Source organism: Choloepus didactylus, chromosome 5 (genome assembly GCF_015220235.1).
Source record: "Choloepus didactylus isolate mChoDid1 chromosome 5, mChoDid1.pri, whole genome shotgun sequence".
NCBI lineage: Eukaryota > Metazoa > Chordata > Mammalia > Pilosa > Megalonychidae > Choloepus > Choloepus didactylus.
The window spans coordinates 105,390,648-105,409,889 of NC_051311.1; the positions used below are offsets into that span (position 1 = coordinate 105,390,648).

At 36.9% G+C, this 19,242-nt stretch overlaps 1 protein-coding gene across 1 annotated transcript in view; it reads left to right on the forward strand.

Moving 5' to 3' along the window:
* The window catches only part of ZNF804B (zinc finger protein 804B), a 562,233-nt gene that overhangs the window by 99,338 nt on the left and 443,653 nt on the right, over positions 1-19,242 (forward strand). The gene's annotated exons all lie outside the window — the stretch shown is intronic.

A 19,242-nucleotide genomic window follows, 5' to 3' on the forward strand; every position in this document is an offset into this window, starting at 1 on the left:
GGTGGGAGGGGGGTTCAGAGAAGGGTAAGAAAATGTCATGAATGATTTTTTTTCCAGTCCTGCCATATGTAACACTCTGCTACCTAAATTTTATAGTTAGATCATACTCAGTCTACTTATTAAACTGTGTTCAATTTACCATAGGGGTTTTCTGCAGTTGTTTTGCATTTACCGTAAGGATAATAGTGTTCTTCTCCTCTGCTTGTCTTAGAGGATGGTCTTTTAACATAGCCTGAGACAGGCTCTGTGATTTGAAGGTGAGGCATGAGGATGGGACTAATTGACATGCATCCTTTTGCAAACACAGGCTTAGCATCTGAGAATTCGCCATCTTTTTCTCTGGATAATTATTTATTATATCTAGCTTGGTTCCTACATTTTGTTGGTTGAAGAATGCTGTTAATATTTATTCTGTATTGATAGAAGTCTGTCTTGCCACTATGAGTAAATCCCTTCAATTAATATTTTCTTCTCTAACATAGCACTGTCATTTTTTTGTGAAAATGGCTATGTTTATTATAATACTGAGTCATATAAATTTTCAATAAAAGCAGAAACTTTCTTACCTTAAAAAAAAAAAAAAAAAAGTATAAATGTAAATTGTTCAAGTTTTCATATACAGAAAGGATAGATACGGGGAAGGAACCATGTTGCTAAAGGCACAGACACACCAGTCAGCAGATGGTGTTTGGGAACTTATTGCTAATTTTGGGTGGCTAGAGCAGTAGTTCTAAATCAGGAGTGATTTTGCTCCCCAGGATGTTTGGAAATGTCTGGAGACATTTTTGGCTGTCACAAGGTGAGGTGGGGGTGCTACAGCATCTAGTGGGAGAAGGCCAGGGATTCTCCTAACATCTCCACAAAAAAGTAATTACCTGGCCCAAAATGTCAATATTGCCAATGTGGAGAAACCCTGTGCTAGAGCATGAGCGCTGGGGTGATAAGAGAGAGAGGTAAAGCCGAAGAGGTAGATATGTCTGCACTCTGGGGGTAGGGCTTTTATAGCCTCAGGAGTAAATGAATAGCACTAGTATTAAGCAAAGACACAGGGCCTGCTCAGGTGTGCACGGCACAACTCCAGGGAGTGTGTTCACATTGCCAACAATGCACGTATTTTCCCCTGGAGTTGGGTAGCACGCGCCCTGCATAACCAGTTGCAGTGGCCCAAGTTGTCCAGCCTGTGGAAGAGCTCCTGGAAATAGCAAGGTGGATACAGAACTCAAAGGTATGCCTTACTATTCGATCAAGTGGGAATGGGGATGGTAAACTAAACTATGTTAAAGAAGAAAGCTCCAGAGAAAAGAAGAGTTTAATTTAGCTAAGGCCGTGAGAGCAATGCTGACCATAGTTCATGTGATGAAAATATTTAAAAATTAGCTGTCTTCAGAGAAATCTTTCTACCAGCAGTATGAGGGCAGGCTAAATAAGCTTGAAGTTTCCAAATGATTGAAGATGAAATAGCCTTATTATGATAAGGGTACAGAGGGTAAATGACTTTCATTTGAGAGAATGATGTTTTTAAAAAATAAATCATAAGTATATGTGTGAATATCAAAGAGTCAGTTTCACTTGAGAGCTTTTCTTTACCAGGTCGGGGAATAAAGAAGGTTTAAACTTCGTGTTCAGACAAAAGAGAACATGAAAATTTAACTTTGGCTAAAGTTTACTGAACCCTTCCCACGTGTAAGGGGCTATGCTACATGTTTTCATCAGTGTACCTGAGATGTAACTCTGGTATTATCATTCTGATAGTCTTAATTCTGATACAGAGATTGCAACACAAGCATGGAAGCCGAAAGTATCTTAAGTTCAGTCAAACAGAGGTATGAATATGAGTGACTTAAGGAGGAGAAGAAATTACCAGGAACAGTATTCTCTAAAGATAATTTCCTTGAGACTCATGACAGTTTACTCTTTGTGTTGATCCAGATGTACTGCCCCTTCATATGTTTTTTCTTACTATTAGCCTCCATTTTCAGAAAGAGTTTTAATTTGTATTAACAGCTTTATTGAGATATAGTACACATATAATAAAATCCACCAGCTTAAAGTGTACAGGTTCAGTGGTTTTTGGTAGATTCACACTTTTGTGCAACTATCACCAATATCAAATTTTGGAACATTTTTATTATCCCCAAAAGAAATCCTTTATTAACGGTCACTCCCCATCTGCTCCTCCTGCCCCACTCCTGGAAACCACTAATCTATTTTCCGTCTGTATGGACTTGCCTATTCTGTACATTTCATATAAAAGAATTCATTCAAAGTGTGATATTTTGTGACTGGCTTCTTCCATGTAGCATAAGGTTTGCAAGGTGCATGTGGTAGCATGTATCAGTACTTCATTCCTTTTTATTGCCAAATAATATTCCATTGTGTAGGTTTACCATATTTTGTTTATCTGTTCATCAGATGAGGGCATTTGGGTTGTTTCAACTGTTGGGCTATTATGAAAATTCTGGTATGAATATTCACATAAAACTTTTGTGTGGAGATATGTTTTAATTTCTCTTGAGTATGTAGCCAGGAATGAATTGCTAGGTCATATGGTAACTCTACGCTTAACATTTTGAGATACTGTCAATCTGTTTTTCTAAGTGGATGCAGTATTTTCCAATCTCACCAGCAATGTAGGAGGGTTAAAATTTTTCCTTATCTTCACCAATACTTTCTGATTTTAACCATCTTCATGGGTGTGAAGTGGTATCTCATTGTGATTTTGTATTTCCCTAATGGCTAATGATGTTGAGCATCTTTTCATTCACAAAACAGCATTTAAATATCTTTTTGGAGAACTGTATATGGAAATCATTTTCCCATTTTTAAATTAGTTGTGTATTTTTATTTATTGTTGAGTTGTAAAAGTTCTTTATCTATTCTGGCTTCAAATTACTTATCAAATGATTTGCAAATATTTTTTACTATTCTGTGGGATGTCTGTTCACTTTCTTGTTTGTGTCATTTGAAGCACATCAGCTTTTAATTTTGATGAGGTTTAATATCTTTTTTTTTATTTTGTTGCCTGTGCCTTTGATGTCATATATAAGAAGCTATTGCCTAACCCAAGATCATTAAGGTTTACTCGTATGTTTTGTTCTAATAATTTTACAGTTATAGGTCCTAGATTTATGTCTATGATTGATTTTGAGTTAATTTTTATATTGTGTGTGAGATAGGAGTCTGAATTCATTATTTTGCATATGGATGTCCAATTGTCCCAGCACAATTTGTTGAGAAGGCTGTTCTTTCTCTATTGAATTGTCTTGGCCCTCTTCGCTAAAATTAATTGACCAAAAACAAAAGGGTTTATTTCTGGGGGACTCTTAACTCTATTCCATTGATTTATATGTGCACACTTAGGCCAAAATCACACTGTCTTAATTAATGTAGCTTTGTAGTAAGTTTTGTAATTGTGAAGGGGTGAGTCCTTCAAGTTTCTTTTTCCTTTTCAAGATTGTTTTGGCTACTCAGATTCCCTTGCATTTCATGTGAATTTTAAGATAAGCTTGTCTATTCTTGCAAAGAAAGGCAGCTGGCATTTTGACTGGGATGATGATGTATCTGTAGATCAATTTGGGAGCATTGTCATCTTAATATTGTGTTCCGATCCATGAACGTGGGATTTCTTTCCATTTGTTTAGGTCTCTTTAATTTCTTTCAACAATGTTTTGTAATTTTCATTGTACAAATTTTGACCTTCTTTGTTAAATTTATTCCTAAGCATTTCATTCTTTTTGATGCTATTTTAAATAGGTATTTAATTTTTTTAATTTTCAGGTTGTATATTGCTAGAGTATGGGAATTTAATTGATTTTTGTGTAATGATCTTATAGCCTGCAAATTTGGTGGGATCAGTTATTCAAAATTTTGAGGATTCCTTAGAATTTTCTATGTAAAAGATAATGTCAATTGCAAATAGAGAAATTTACTTTTTCTTTCTAATCCAGGTGTCTTTTACTTCTTTTTCTTGCTTAATTGCCCTGGCTAGAACCTCCAGTATAATACTGAATAGAAGTTGTTAGAGTGGGCATCCCTATGTTCTTCCTGATCTTAGAGGAAAAAGTATTTATCCTTTCACTATTAAATATAATGAGCTGTGGATTTTTCACAGATGCTTTTTATCTGGTTAAGGAAGTTCCTTTTTATTTTATAGGAATTGGCTCACATGACTGTGGGGATGGGCAGGTCTGAATTCCATAGGGCAGGTTGCAAGCTGGGAATTCTGATGAAGGTTTTTAATGAATTCCCAGGAGAAGCTAGCTGGTTGAAGAACAGATGGAAATTCTTCCTTCTGACTGCTGAAATCATCAGTTTTTTTAAGGCCTTCAACTGATTGGATGAAATTTCTTTAATTACTGAAGGCAATCTCATTTGTTTATTGTAAATGGAATAAGCCATGGATGCAATCCACTTGCCAATGATTTAAATCCATGACTATCCTGACAGTAAAAAGTAGGCTAGTGCCTGCTGACCAAACAATGGTACACCATAACCTAGCCAATTTGACACGTGAATTTAACCATCACATATGTTATCCAATTTGTTTGCATGCAGTTGTTCATAGTATTTCCTTATGATCTTTTTTTTAAAATTCTGTAAGTTCAGTAGTGGTATCCCATATTTCATTTCTGAGTTTATCATTTGAGTTTACCCTCTTTTTTCTTGGTAAATCTAGCTACAAATTTGTCACTTTTGTTGATCTTTTCAAAGTCACTTCAGAGAAACAACATTTTTTTAAAAAAAGTTTTCTCTATGTTTTCTATTCTCTGTTTTCATTTATTTCCTCTCAATTTTTATATTATTTTCTTCCATCTTCTTGCTTTGGGTTTAGTTTATTCTTCATTAACTGATTTATTAAGGTGAATTGCTAGGTTTTTAATTGAGAAATTTCCTTTTTCTTTTTTAAAAGAAATTTCCTATTTTTAATGTAGGCATTTATAGCCATAAATTTTCCTCTGAACAATATTTTAGCTATCTCCTATAAATTTTGGTACATGTTTTTTTTTAAATTTTCTTTCCTCTAAAAGTATTTTCTCATTTCCTTTGTGATTTCTTCTTTGACCCATTAATGGTAGTTAGGAATATTTAATTTCCACATATTTGTGAATTTCACTAATTTCCTTATGTTATTGATTTCTAATTTCATTCCATTGTGGTCAGAGAACATACTTTATATGACGTGAATCATTTTAAATTTAATGAGTCTTTTTCTGGGCTACAATAGGATCTATTTTAGATTATTTTCCAGGTTCACGTGAGAAAAGTATATATTTTGTTGTTGTTGGATGGAATGCCTTATAGATATCTGTTAAGTCAAGTTGGTTTATAATATTGTTCAAGTCTTCTGTTTCCTTGCTGATCTTTTGCCTAGTTGTTAAATCCATTATTGTACGTGGGGTACTGAAGTCTCCAAGTTTATTGTATTATTATATATTTCTACCTTCAATTCTCTCAGTTTTTGCTTCAAGTATTTTAAATCTCTGTTGTTAGGTACATTTATGTTTATAATTGTTATGTTTTCCTGATGGGTTATCTCTTTTATAATTATAAAATATCCTTTGTCTTTAGTAACAATTTTGTGTTAAGTATAGCTTGCATGATATTAGTATAGCCACTCCAGCTCTATCATTTTGTATTCATATACTTTCAGGCTATTTGTGTCTTTGAATCAAGTGTGTCTTTTGTATACATCAAAAACTACATCCCCCCCACCCCCAACAATTTCCAATCTCATCCTTTTGACTGGAGTGTTTAAACTATTTATGTTAGTGTAGTTACTGATAAGAGAGGATTTACACATGCCATTGTGCAATTTCTTTTCTCCATGTGTTATGTCTTTTTTGTTCATCTCTACCTCTATTAATGCACTCTTTTGTGCTAATTAGATGTTTTCTAGTACACCATTTAAATTTCATTGTTTTTTTTTGGTTTTTGTTCTTTTACTATAGTTTTTTATTAGTGGATAGTCTGGGAATTACAAATAACACATAACTTAACTTAAAACAATTTAGTTCAAAATAATACCAACTTAATATCAGTGATATATAAAAGCTTTGTTCCAACACGTCTCTGTTCCCTCTCCCTTTCTTTGTTCTATAATTGCCATACAGATTACATCTTTACACATTATAAGGTCATCAACAAAGTTGTATAATTTTTGCTTTATACAGGTGTCTTCTGAATAAGATATAAGAAAAGAGTTACAAAATATATTTCTACTATTTTTTTTTTGTATATAGTTGTCTTTACTGGTTCTCTTTACTTCTTCCTGTGGATTTGAGATACTGTCTAGTGTTCTTTCACTTCAGCCAAAATATCTGGCTGATTGTCTTTTACTTTCAGCACTTTAAATGTGTCCTTCTTCTGACTTATGGTTTCCATGGTTTCTTCTGATAAGAAGTAAGCTGTTAATCTTATTGAGGATTCCTTTGTGGTTGTGATAAATCATTTTTCTCTTGCTGCTTTCAAGATTATCTTGGTCTTGGTTTTCAAAAATTTGACTCTGCTGTGTCTAGGCATCAATCTCTTTGGGTTTATCTCCTTGCAATTCCTCAAGCTTCTTGAATGTGTAGATTAATATCTTAATCAAATTTGGGAATTTGGGGGCCATAATTTCTTCAAATATCTTTCTGCCCTTTTCTCTCTTTCTTTTCCTCATGGGATTCCTGTTATGCATAGATGTCTCTGAAGCTCTGTTGATTTTTCTACATTGTTTTTCCTTTCTGTTCCTCAGAAAGGACTATTCTCAACAGATGTGTCTTCAAGTCCCTTGATTCTTTCTTCTTCCAACTCAGATCTGTTGTTGAGCACCTCTAGTGAGTTTTTCATTTCGGCTATTTTACTTTTCAACTCCAGAATTTATATTGTGTTCTTTAATATAATTTCAATCTCTTTATTGATAGTCTCTGTTTGGTAAGATATGTTGTTACTCATTCTTTTCTTTGTTTTTTTTTAGATGTGGTTTCCTTTAGTTTTTTTTTTTAATATTTATAATAGCTGTTTTACAATCCTTATTTAGTAAGTCCAATATCTGGGCCTCTTTAGTGACAGTTTTTATTGACTCTCTTTTTTACCTCTGTGTATGGGCCATACTTTTCTATTTCTTTGTGTGACTCAATTTTTTTTTTGAAAACTTGACATTTTAGATTATAGTGTGGTAATTCTGGAAATAAGAATCCCTCCTCCCTATAATTTTTTGCTGTTGCTGTTTGTTAATATTGATGTCTTTTTGCCTAGGGACTTTACTGGACTAATTCTGTTGAGTCTATATTCTTTGCCATGTGTGACCACTGAAGTCTCAGCTCAGTTAGTTTAATGATCCCCTGATGACTGGACAAGGACTGTATCAAATACTTTGAAACATTAAGTTTATGAATGTTCTGCATGCACGTATTCAATGCACTGGCATACAATTTACAACTCTGCCTCAGCCCTCACTTCCTGCTTACACAAAGCCTCAAGACTAGCCAGAGTGGAGCAATTAGGGCTTTCGCAGGTCCTTATTTGGTTTCATATGGTCCTACATGTAGGCATGGTTTATAAATCTCCAGGAATATGTCAAAGCTTTCAAAGTTCCTTATGGACATCTCAGTTCTCAGATTTACCTTTTAAGTTTTTTGCCAGCATCTTGTTTGTCCAAAATGGTATTACAGCCTCAAGAAGCTGTAATGTCAAGGAATTGCTGCTAACTTTTTTACATGCAAACTAGGGAAAAGGTTGCACTGAGTGAGCTCTGAGACAGGTCAATAAAGACAAGCCTTGTGAATAGGACCTATCCAGGGTGCTGTCATACGGGGTCAAAAAATGATAATTCTCTGGGTCTTGGCACTTTTTGGGGATTTTCAAACCCAACTGCCTCCTTCAGTGATTGTTAGCCTGTTGCTTTTAATAGGTACTGTGATTTCAAGGTAGCTGGTTTTAAAGCTAACATGGACCTAGCAGAGGGATATGGGAATGGCAGAATTTAAAATGTCACAAAGCTCACTCTTCTTTATTAGATGTAGCCATTTGTCTAGAATAAACACTCCTTGCCATTTTTGCAAGCCTTTAGTTAATTTTCAGAATTCTGAAAAAGTTGAATTTGACAAATTTTTTCCAGTGTTCTCACTATTTTTATAGAGAATATTTTCAGACGGCCTTATTCCATCATTTAGGAGATGCCCCCACTGCCCCACCCCATCCCTGGGACCTTTAAATTTAAAGTTTACACTGGTAACAGCATGGTCTGACAAAAAGTTTATAGCTTTCAGGGCATGGTAGACTAAAACAAATGGTCAGGGAAACAAAGATACTTATCATCTCAGCAGTAGGTTGAAGGTTTTATCTCATTTGTTGGTATAATAGACCCTATGAACAATGAAATAAAAAATGAAATAAAATCACTAACATACTTTGGCTTACGTAATGCCAAAATTACTTTTTCTTTTAATTGTTCCACTATATGAGCAGACTTGCCAAAGGAAATATTTCTTGGCACACATTATTGTTTGAAATTTTATTCTTTTATGAATCATTGCTCTAAAAGTAAATAGAGAAGTGTGCTGCATCTGAATATAAGAGGTCTACCTTTTTCTCTTGATTCTGCCACCAGCTTGTTCTGAAACCTATGGAATTATTTGAACCTTTAAACTCAGCGTTGCTATATGTGAGATAAGAGAGTTGTTTTAGTTTGTTGCTCTCTAAAGACAGTCCATGAAAGTTTGCCAACCTTGAGGCATAGAAATAAGATAGGGGAGGTGGTGCAAGATGGCTGACTGGTGAGCTGTATGTTTTAGTTACTCCTCCAGGAAAGTAGGTAGAAAGCCAGGAACTGCGTGGACTGGACACCACAGAGCAATCTGACTTTGGGCATACTTCATACAACACTCATGAAAACGTGGAACTGCTGAAATCAGCAAAATCTGTAAGTTTTTGCAGCCAGGGGACCCGCGCCCCTCCCTGCCAGGCTCAGTCCCGGGGGAGGAGGGGCTGTCAGCTCCGGGAAGGAGAAGGGAGAACTGCAGTGGCAGCCCTTATCGGAAACTCATTCTACTGATTCAAACTCCAACCATAGATAGACTGAGACCAGACACCAGAGACTCTGAGAGCAGCCAGCCCAGCAGAGAGGAGACAGGCATAGAAAAAAACAGCATGAAAAACTCCAAAATAAAAGTGGAGGATTTTTGGAGTTCTGGTGAACATAGAAAGGGGAAGGGCAGAGCTCAGGCCCTGAGGCTCATATGCAAATCCCGAAGAAAAGCTGATCTCTCTGCCCTGTGGACCTTTCCTTAATGGCCCTGGTTGCTTTGTCTATTAGCATTTCAATAACCCATTAGATCTCTGAGGAGGGCCCTTTTTTTTTTTCTTTTTTTTTTTAATCCTTTTTTCTTTTTCTAAAACAATTACTCTAAGATGCCCAATACAGAAAGCTTCAAAGAATTGCAATTTGGGCAGGTCAAGACAAGAGCAGAACTAAGAGAGCTCTGAGACAAAAGGCAATAATCCAGTGGCTGAGAAACTTCACTAAACACCACAACTTCCCAAGAAAAGGGGGGTGTCCGCTCACAGCCATCATCCTGGTGGACAGGAAACACTCCTGCCCATCGCCAGCCCCATAGCCCAGAGCTGCCCCACACAACCCAGTGTGACAGAAGTGCTTCAAATAACAGGCACACTCCACAAAACTGGGCGTGGACATTAGCCTTCCCTGCAACCTCAGCTGATTGTCCCAGAGTTGGGAAGGTGGAGCAGTGTGAGTTAACAAAGCCCCATTCAGCCATCATTTCAGCAGACTGGGAGCCTCCCTACACAGCCCAGCAGCCCAGAACTGCCCTGGGGGGATGGCACTCACCTGTGACATAGCACAGTCATCCCTCAATAGAGGACCAGGGGGTGCACGGCCTGGAATAGGGACCCACTTGCAAGTCTCAGGAGCCATATGCCAATACCAAGGACTTGTGGATCAGTGGCAGAGACAAACTGTGGCAGGACTGAACTGAAGGATTACACTATTGCAGCAGCTTTAAAACTCCAGGATCACCAGGGAGATTTCATTGTTAGAGCCACCCCCACTCCCTGACTGCCCAGAAACATGCCCCATATACAGGGCGGGCAACACCAACTACACACGCAAGCTTGGTACACCAATTGGACCCCACAAGACTCACTCCCCCACTCACCACAAAGGCAAAGCGGGAGAACTGGCTTGTGGAGAACAGGTGGCTCGTGGACGCCACCTGCTGGTTAGTTAGAGAAAGTGTACTCCACGAAGCTGTAGATCTGATAAATTAGAGATAAGGACTTCAATTGGTCTACAAATCCTAAAAGAACCCTATCAAGTTCAGCAAATGCCAAGAGGCCAAAAACGACAGAAAATTATAAAGCATATGAAAAAACCAGATGATATGGATAACCCAAGCCCAAGCACCCAAATCAAAAGATCAGAAGAGACACAGCACCTAGAGCAGCTACTCAAAGAACTAAAGATGAACAATGACACCATAGTACGGAATACAAAGGATATCAAGAAGACCCTAGAAGAGCATAAAGAAGACATTGCAAAACTAAATAAAAAAATAGATGATCTCATGGAAATTAAAGAAACTGTTGAACAAATTAAAAAGATTCTGGACACTCATAGTAAAAGACTAGAGGAAGTTGAACAAGGAATCAGTGACCTGGAAGATGACAGAATGGAAAATGAAAGCATAAAAGAAAGAATGGGGAAAAAAATTGAAAAAATTGAAATGGACCTCAGGGATATGATAGATAATATAAAACGTCCTAATATAAGACTCATTGGTGTTCCAGAAGGGGAAGAAAAGGGTAAAGGTCTAGGAAGAGTATTCAAAGAAATTGTTGGGGAAAACTTCCCAAATCTTCTAAACAACATAAATACACAAATCATAAATGCTCAGCGAACTCCAAATAGAATAAATCCAAATAAACCCACTCCGAGACATATTCTGATCACACTGTCAAACACGGAAGAGAAGGAGCAAGTTCTGAAAGCAGCAAGAGAAAAGCAGTTCACCACATACAAAGGAAACAGCATAAGACTAAGTAGTGACTACTCAGCAGCCACCATGGAGGCGAGAAGGCAGTGGCACAACATATTTAAAATTCTGAGAGAGAAAAATTTCCAACCAAGAATACTTTATCCAGCAAAGCTCTCCTTCAAATTTGAGGGAGAGCTTAAATTTTTCACAGACAAACAAATGCTGAGAGAATTTGCTAACAAGAGACCTGCCCTACTGGAGATGCTAAAAGGAGCCCTACAGACAGAGAAACAAAGAAAGGACAGAGAGACTTGGAGAAAGGTTCAGTACTAAAGAGACTCGGTATGGGTACAATAAAGGATATTAATAGAGAGAGGGGAAAAATATATATGACAAACATAAACCAAAGGATAAGATGGCTGATTCAAGAAATGCCTTCACGGTTATAACGTTGAATGTAAATGGATTAAACTCCCCAATTAAAGGATATAGATTCACAGAATGGATCAAAAAAAAATGAACCATCAATATGTTACATACAAGAGACTCATCTTAGACACAGGGACACAAAGAAATTGAAAGTGAAAGGATGGAAAAAAATATTTCATGCAAGCTACAGCCAAAATAAAGCAGGTGTAGCAATATTAATCTCAGATAAAATAGACTTTAAATGCAGGGATGTTTTGAGAGACAAAGAAGGCCACTACATACTAATAAAAGGGGCAATTCAACAAGAAGAAATAACAATCATAAATGTCTATGCACCCAATCAAGGTGCCACAAAATACGTGAGAGAAACACTGGCAAAACTAAAGGAAGCAATGGATGTTTCCACAATAATTGTGGGAGACTTCAACACATCACTCTCTCCTATAGATAGATCAACCAGACAGAGGACCAATAAGGAAATTGAAAACCTAAACAATCTGATAAATGAATTAGATTTAACAGACATATACAGAACATTGCATCCCAAATCACCAGGATACACATACTTTTCTAGTGCTCACGGAACTTTCTCCAGAATAGATCATATGCTGGGACATAAAACAAGCCTCAGTAAATTTAAAAAGATTGAAATTATTCAAAGCACATTCTCTGACCACAATGGAATACAATTAGAAGTCAATAACCATCAGAGACTTAGAAAATTCACAAATACCTGGAGGTTACACAACACACTCCTAAACAATCAGTGGGTTAAAGAAGAAATAGCAAGAGAAATTGATAAATATATAGAGAAAAATGAAAATGAGAACACAACATACCAAAACCTATGGGATGCAGCAAAAGCAGTGCTGAGGGGGAAATTTATAGCACTAAATGCATATATTAAAAAGGAAGAAAGAGCCAAAATCAAAGAACTAATGGATCAACTGAAGAAGCTAGAAAATGAACAGCAAACCAATCCTAAACCAAGTAGAAGAAAAGAAATAACAAGGATTAAAGCAGAAATAAATGACATAGTGAACAAAAAAACAATAGAGAGGATAAATATCACCAAAAGTTGGTTCTTTCAGAAGATCAACAAGATTGACAAGCCCCTAGCTAGACTGACAAAATCAAAAAGAGAGAAGACCCATATAAGCAAAATAATGAATGAAAAAGGTGACATAACTGCAGATCCTGAAGAAATTAAGAAAATTATAAGAGGATACTATTAACAACTGTATGACAACAAACTGAATAATGTAGAGGAAATGGAAAATTTCCTGGAAACATATGAACAACTTAGACTGACTAGAGAAGAAATAGAAGACCTCAGTCAACCCATCACAAGCAAAGAGATCCAATCAGTCATCAAAAATCTTCCCACAAATAAATGCCCAGGGCCAGATGGCTTCACAGGGGAATTCTACCAAACTTTCCAGAAAGAACTGACACCAATCTTACTCAAACTCTTTCAAAACATTGAAGAAAATGGAACACTACCTAACTCATTTTATGAAGCTAACATCAATCTAATACCAAAACCAGGCAAAGATGCTACAAAAAAGGAAAACTACCAGCCAATCTCCCTGTTCTAGTTTGCTAATGCTGCGGAATGCAAAACACCAGAGACAGATTGGCCTTTTTCAAAAGGGGGTTTACTTGGCTACACAGTTACAGTCTTAAGGCCATAAAATGTCCAAGGTAACACATCAGTAATCGGGTACCTTCACTGGAGGATGGCCAATGGCGTCCAGAAAACCTCTGTTAGCTGGGAAGGCACGTGGCTGGCGTCTGCTCCAAAGTTCTGGTTTCAAAATGGCTTTCTCCCAGGACGTTCCTCTCTAGCAAGCTTGCTCCTCTTCAAAACGTCACTCACAGCTGCACTCCGTTTAGTCTCTTTGAGTCAGCATGTTTTATATGGCTCCACTGATCAAGGCCCACCCTGAATGGGTGGGGTCACACCTCCATGGGAGTATCCCACCAAAGTCACCACCCGCAGCTGGGTGGGGCACATTCCAAGCAAATCTAACCAGCACCAAAACGTCTGTCCCACAAGACCACAAAGATAATGGCATTTGGGGGACACAATACATTCAAACTGGCACATTCCCTAATGAATATAGATGCAAAAATCCTCAACAAAATACTTGCAAATCGAATCCAAAGACACATTAAAAAGATAATACACCATGACCAAGTGGGGTTCATTCCAGGCATGCAAGGATGGTTCAACATAAGAAAATCAATCAATGTATTACAACACATTAAAAATTCAAAAGGGAAAAATCAAATGATCATGTCAATAGGTGCTGAAAAAGCATTCGACAAAATCCAACATCCGTTTTTGATAAAAACACTTCAAAAGGTAGGAATTGAAGGAAACTTCCTCAATATGATAAAGAGGATATGTGAAAAACCCACAGCCAGCATAGTACTCAATGGTGAAAGACTGAAAGCCTTCCCTCTAAGATCAGGAACAAGACAAGAAAGCCCGCTGTCACCACTGTTATTCAACATCGTGCTGGAAGTGCTAGCCAGGGCAATCCAGCAAGACAAAGAAATAAAAGGCATCCAAATTGGAAAAGAAGAAGTAAAACTGTCATTGTTTGCAGATGATATGATCTTGTATCTGGAAAACCCTGAAAAATCAACGATACAGCTACTAGAGCTAATAAACAAATTTAGCAAAGTAGCAGGATAAAAGATTAATGCACATAAGCCAGTAATGTTTCTGTATGCTAGAATGAACAAACTGAAGAGACACTCAAGAAAAAGATACCATTTTCAATAGCAACTAAAAAAATCAAGTACTTCGGAATAAACTTAACCAAAGATGTAAAAGCCCTATACAAAGAAAACTACGTAACTCTACTAAAAGAAATAAAAGGGGACCTTAAAAGATGGAAAAGTATTCCATGTTCATGGATAGGAAGGCTAAATGTCATTAAGATGTCAATTCTACCCAAACTCATCTACAGATTCAGTGCAATCCCAATCAAAATTCCAGCAACCTACTTTGCAGACTTGGAAAAGCTAGTTATCAAGTTTATTTGGAAAGGGAAGATGCCTCGAATTGCTAAAGACACTCTAAAAAAGAAAAACGAAGTGGGAGAACTTATACTCCGTGACTTTGAAGCTTATTATAAAGCGACAGTTGTCAAAACAGCATGGTACTGGCACAAAGATAGACATATAGATCAATGGAATCTAATTGAGAATTCAGAGATAGACCCTCAGATCTATGGCCGACTGATCTTTGATAAGGCCCCCAAAGTCACTGAACTGAGTCATAATGGTCTATTCAACAAATGGGGCTGGGAGAGTTGGATATCCATATCCAAAAGAATGAAAGAGGACCCCTACCTCACACCCTACACAAAAATTAACTCAAAATGGACCAAAGATCTCAATATCAAAGAAAGCACCATAAAACTCCTAGAAGATAATGTAGGCAAACATCTTCAAGACCTTGTATTAGGCGGGCACTTCCTAGACTTTACACCCAAAGCACAAGCAACAAAAGAAAAAATAGATAAATGGGAACTCCTCAAGCTTAGAAGTTTCTGCACCTCAAAGGAATTTCTCAAAAAGGTAAAGAGGCAGCCAACTCAATGGGAAAAATTTTTGGAAACCATGTATCTGACAAAAGACTGATATCTTGCATATATAAAGAAATCCTACAACTCAATGACAATAGTACAGACAGCCCAATTATAAAATGGGCAAAAGATATGAAAAGACAGTTCTCTGAAGAGGAAATACAAATGGCCAAGAAACACATGAAAAAATGTTCAGCTTCACTAGCTATTAGAGAGATGCAAATTAAAACCACAATGAGATACCATCTAACACCTATTAGAGTGGCTGCCATTAAACAAACAGGAAACTACAAATGCTGGAGGGGATGTGGAGAAATTGGAACTCTTATTCATTGTTGGTGGGACTGTATAATGGTTCAGCCACTCTGGAAGTCAGTCTGGCAGTTCCTTAGAAAACTAGAAATAGAGTTACCATTCGATCCAGCGATTTCACTTCTTGGTATATACCCGGAAGATCGGAAAGCAGTGACATGAACAGATATCTGCACGCCAATGTTGATAGCAGCATTATTCACAATTGCCAAGAGATGGAAACAACCCAAATGTCCTTCAACAGATGAGTGGATAAATAAAATGTGGTATATACACACTATGGAATATTACACGGCAGTAAGAAGGAACGACCTCGTGAAACATATGACAACATGGATGAACCTTGAAGACATAATGCTGAGCGAAATAAGCCAGGCACAGAAAGAGAAATATTATATGCTACCACTAATGTGAACTTTGAAAAATGTAAAACGAATGGTTTATAATGTAAAATGTAGGGGAACTAGCAATAGAGAGCAATTAAGGAAGGGGGAACAGTAATCCAAGAAGAACAGATATGCTATTTAACATTCTGGGGATGCCCAGGAATGACTATCGTCTGTTAATTTCTGATGGATATAGTAGGAGCAAGTTCACAGAAATGTTGCTGTATTATGTAACTTTCTTGGGGTAAAGTAGGAACAGGTTGGAAGTAAAGCAGTTATCTTAGGTTAGTTGTCTTTTTCTTACTCCCTTGTTATGGTCTCTTTGAGATGTTCTTTTATTGTATGTTTTTCTTTTTTGTTTTTTGTTTTTTTTTTTCAATTTTTTTTTCCATACAGATGATTTAAAAAGGAAAAAAAGGTTAAAAAAAAAAAAAAAGAAAAAAAAACAAGGAAAAAAATATGTAGTGCCCCCTTGAGGAGCCTGTGGAGAGTGCAGGGGTGTTGGCCTACCCTACCTCGATGGTTTCTAACATGACCACAGACATAGGGAACTGGTGGTTTGATGGGTTGAGCCCTCTACCGTAGGTTTTACCCTTGGGAAGACGGTTGCTGCAAAGGAAAGGCTAGGCCTCCCTATAATTGTGCCTAAGAGCCTCCTCCCGAATGCCTCTTTGTTGCTCAGATGTGGCCCTCTCTCTCTAGCTAAGCCAACTTGAAAGGTGAAATTACTGCCCTCTCCCCTACGTGGGATCAGACACCCAGGGGAGTGAATCTCCCTGGCAACGTGGAATATGACTCCCAGGGAGGAATGTAGACCTGGCATCGTGGGATGGAGAACATCTTCTTGACCAAAAGGGGGACGTGAAAGGAAATGAAATAAGCTTTAGTAGCAGAGAGATTCCAAAAGGAGCTGAGAGGTCACTCGGGTGGGCACTCTTACGCACAATTTAGACAACCCTTTTTAGGTTCTGAAGAATTGGGGTAGCTGGTGGTGGATACCTGAAACTATTAAACTACAACCCAGAACCCATGAATCTCGAAGACAATTGTATAAAAATGTAGCTTATGAGGGGTGACAATGGGATTGGGAAAGCCATAAGGACCACACTCCACTTTGTCTAGTTTATGGATGGATGAATAGAAAAATAGGGGAAGGAAACAAACAAAGAAACAGACAAAGGTACCCAGTGTTCTTTTTTACTTCAATTGCTCTTTTTCACTTTAATTATTATTCTTGTCATTTTTGTGTGTGTGCTAATGAAGGTGTCAGGGATTGATTTAGGTGATGAATGTACAACTATGTAATGGTACTGTGAACAATCGAATGTACAATTTGTTTTGTATGACTGCGTGGTATGTGAATATATCTCAATAAAATGAAGATTTAAAAAAAAAAAAAAAGAAATAAGATAGGGAGTAGTAAACTGAGTCTGAGGGCCCATTCCTGGAGCTTCTGTTGAGTAGAATTTAGAAGAGTGCTCACATTTAGTATTTTAAAAATTTTCTCCAGAATCTTGTCATGCAGTCAGTTTTGGTGAACCACTGATATAGCCACTAAGGTTCTCTTAACTTCAGAATTCTATCATCACACTATGAATATACCAGATGTGAACTAGAAGCTATGAAGATTAACATAAAAAAAAATTAAGAGTCAGTGTCTGAAATTAAATTCTATATGACTAGTTCAAGATACATAAACATTTAGCAATTGCAAGGAAACCTATCTACAAGTATAAAATACAATGTAAAGATGAAATTATGGTAAAGTTGTTGTAGAAGTAAGTGATGTTTTGTATGAAAAAAATTTTTAAGACGGATTTGGTTCCAAGTGTAGAGATTATGGACATGATAAGTAGAAAGGAATGGAAAAGGCATATGAATGGGTATAACGGGGGAAAAATCTTGGAGACAAGAGAGAAGAAGAAGTTTTCCGTAGAAAATTCTGGCTCAAATAGAGGGGCCAGTAAGGGAAGTATTGAGCAATGAAGTAAAAAACTAAAGAATTAACTTGATGGAGAACATTGGATGCTTGATAGAAGTTTAGATTTGATACAATGGGATAGAAAGAGTCCTTATAAATTCTTGAACAGGGGAGAGATGAATGAAAAATGAAAATGGCCATTGAGGAATATTGTTTTGCCAGCTCTGAGTTAGATGGATTACAGAGGCATGAGACAGGGCTATCAGCTGGGACACTATTGAAGTTTTGCCTTCTCTTTACAAACAAAAGGGCTGCTCACTGTCACCCAGAAAATATTCCTTCATATACATGAAATCTTCTATTAAGTTTCCTTTCAATTTTCTTGGGTATGTTCACTTAGTCCTTTAGCCTTTCCTCAGCAGGTATTTCCCAACATTTAAGTGAATTATTTTGCTCTTGCTTCTGTAGTTCTCCAATATTGTTTTTCCCTATCTCACTTCATTTACCATGATTCAAATTGAACACATATTCTAATGAAACTCAGACCAAAACAGAGAAGAAGGATAGGATATTGTTTATTCAAAAGTAAATATTTGAATTTTCTTTATTTGAAAGGCAGTAAAGATTAAAAATAACCAGGGGGAACTCAATCTAACATTTTATATTTTTATCATAAAAACTGAACAGGTAGCCACATGTGAATAACAGATTAACAAATTGAGAACAAGAACAAGATTTTTACCCTGTTAAAAATCATTTCTTAAAATATATGCTTGTCTCTAGTCTTTATTCAGAGCCACTTCAAGTCTCACTTTAATTTACATAAAATATTTTTAAATAATACTTGTAATAAAGGCAAGGTTGTTTCAAACATGTGGAGTGAAGTTCTCTTTGTGTTCATGCCTAGTGAAAAGAATCTGACCTCCTCCTCCCTTCCATTTAAATCTAGTTAAAAGGCACCAGTAAAACATCCAAGTGGAAATCAATGCAGAAATTTATCCCAAGCCCAAGACAGATTAAATGATAGAAACAAAAAGGAAGAGATGTCTTTTTCACACCATATACTAGATTTACCTTCCCACGTGAAACCACTAAGAAAAGCAGGCAAAATATATGAAACATTGGCTCTCAAGACATTTTACATCTGGCAACAAGGACAGAGAAACCTCTAAGGTAGGAAATGCAGAAGGTAAATCATACCAGTGCCCCAGCCTACTGCCTAGGGAAAGTTTCCAGGCACAGCAGAGAGAGAGGGAACCAAGGCAGAGCCTGGCAATGCCCCTGAGTTAAAGAGCTAAAGCTCAGAATCTAGGGAAGCCAAGATGGTTCAAGTTTCAGGGAAAAGTACCAGAGAAAAGAGAGACAGACAGACAGGAAAAAAATATATAAGGCAGAGTTTTCCAAGTTGCATAAAAAAAATCCAATTATATGTTGTCTATAGGAAACCCACTTTATAAAGACACAAAAGTTTGTTTTGTTTTTTTTTTTTCAAAGAAGTAAAAGCATACAAAAAGCTATTATATGGTAACATTAATCATTGTGAAGCTGGCATTGGGTGTTTGGACTGGAGAAAGACACAAAGTTGGCTTGAATCCACCATCTCATTTTATTTCTCA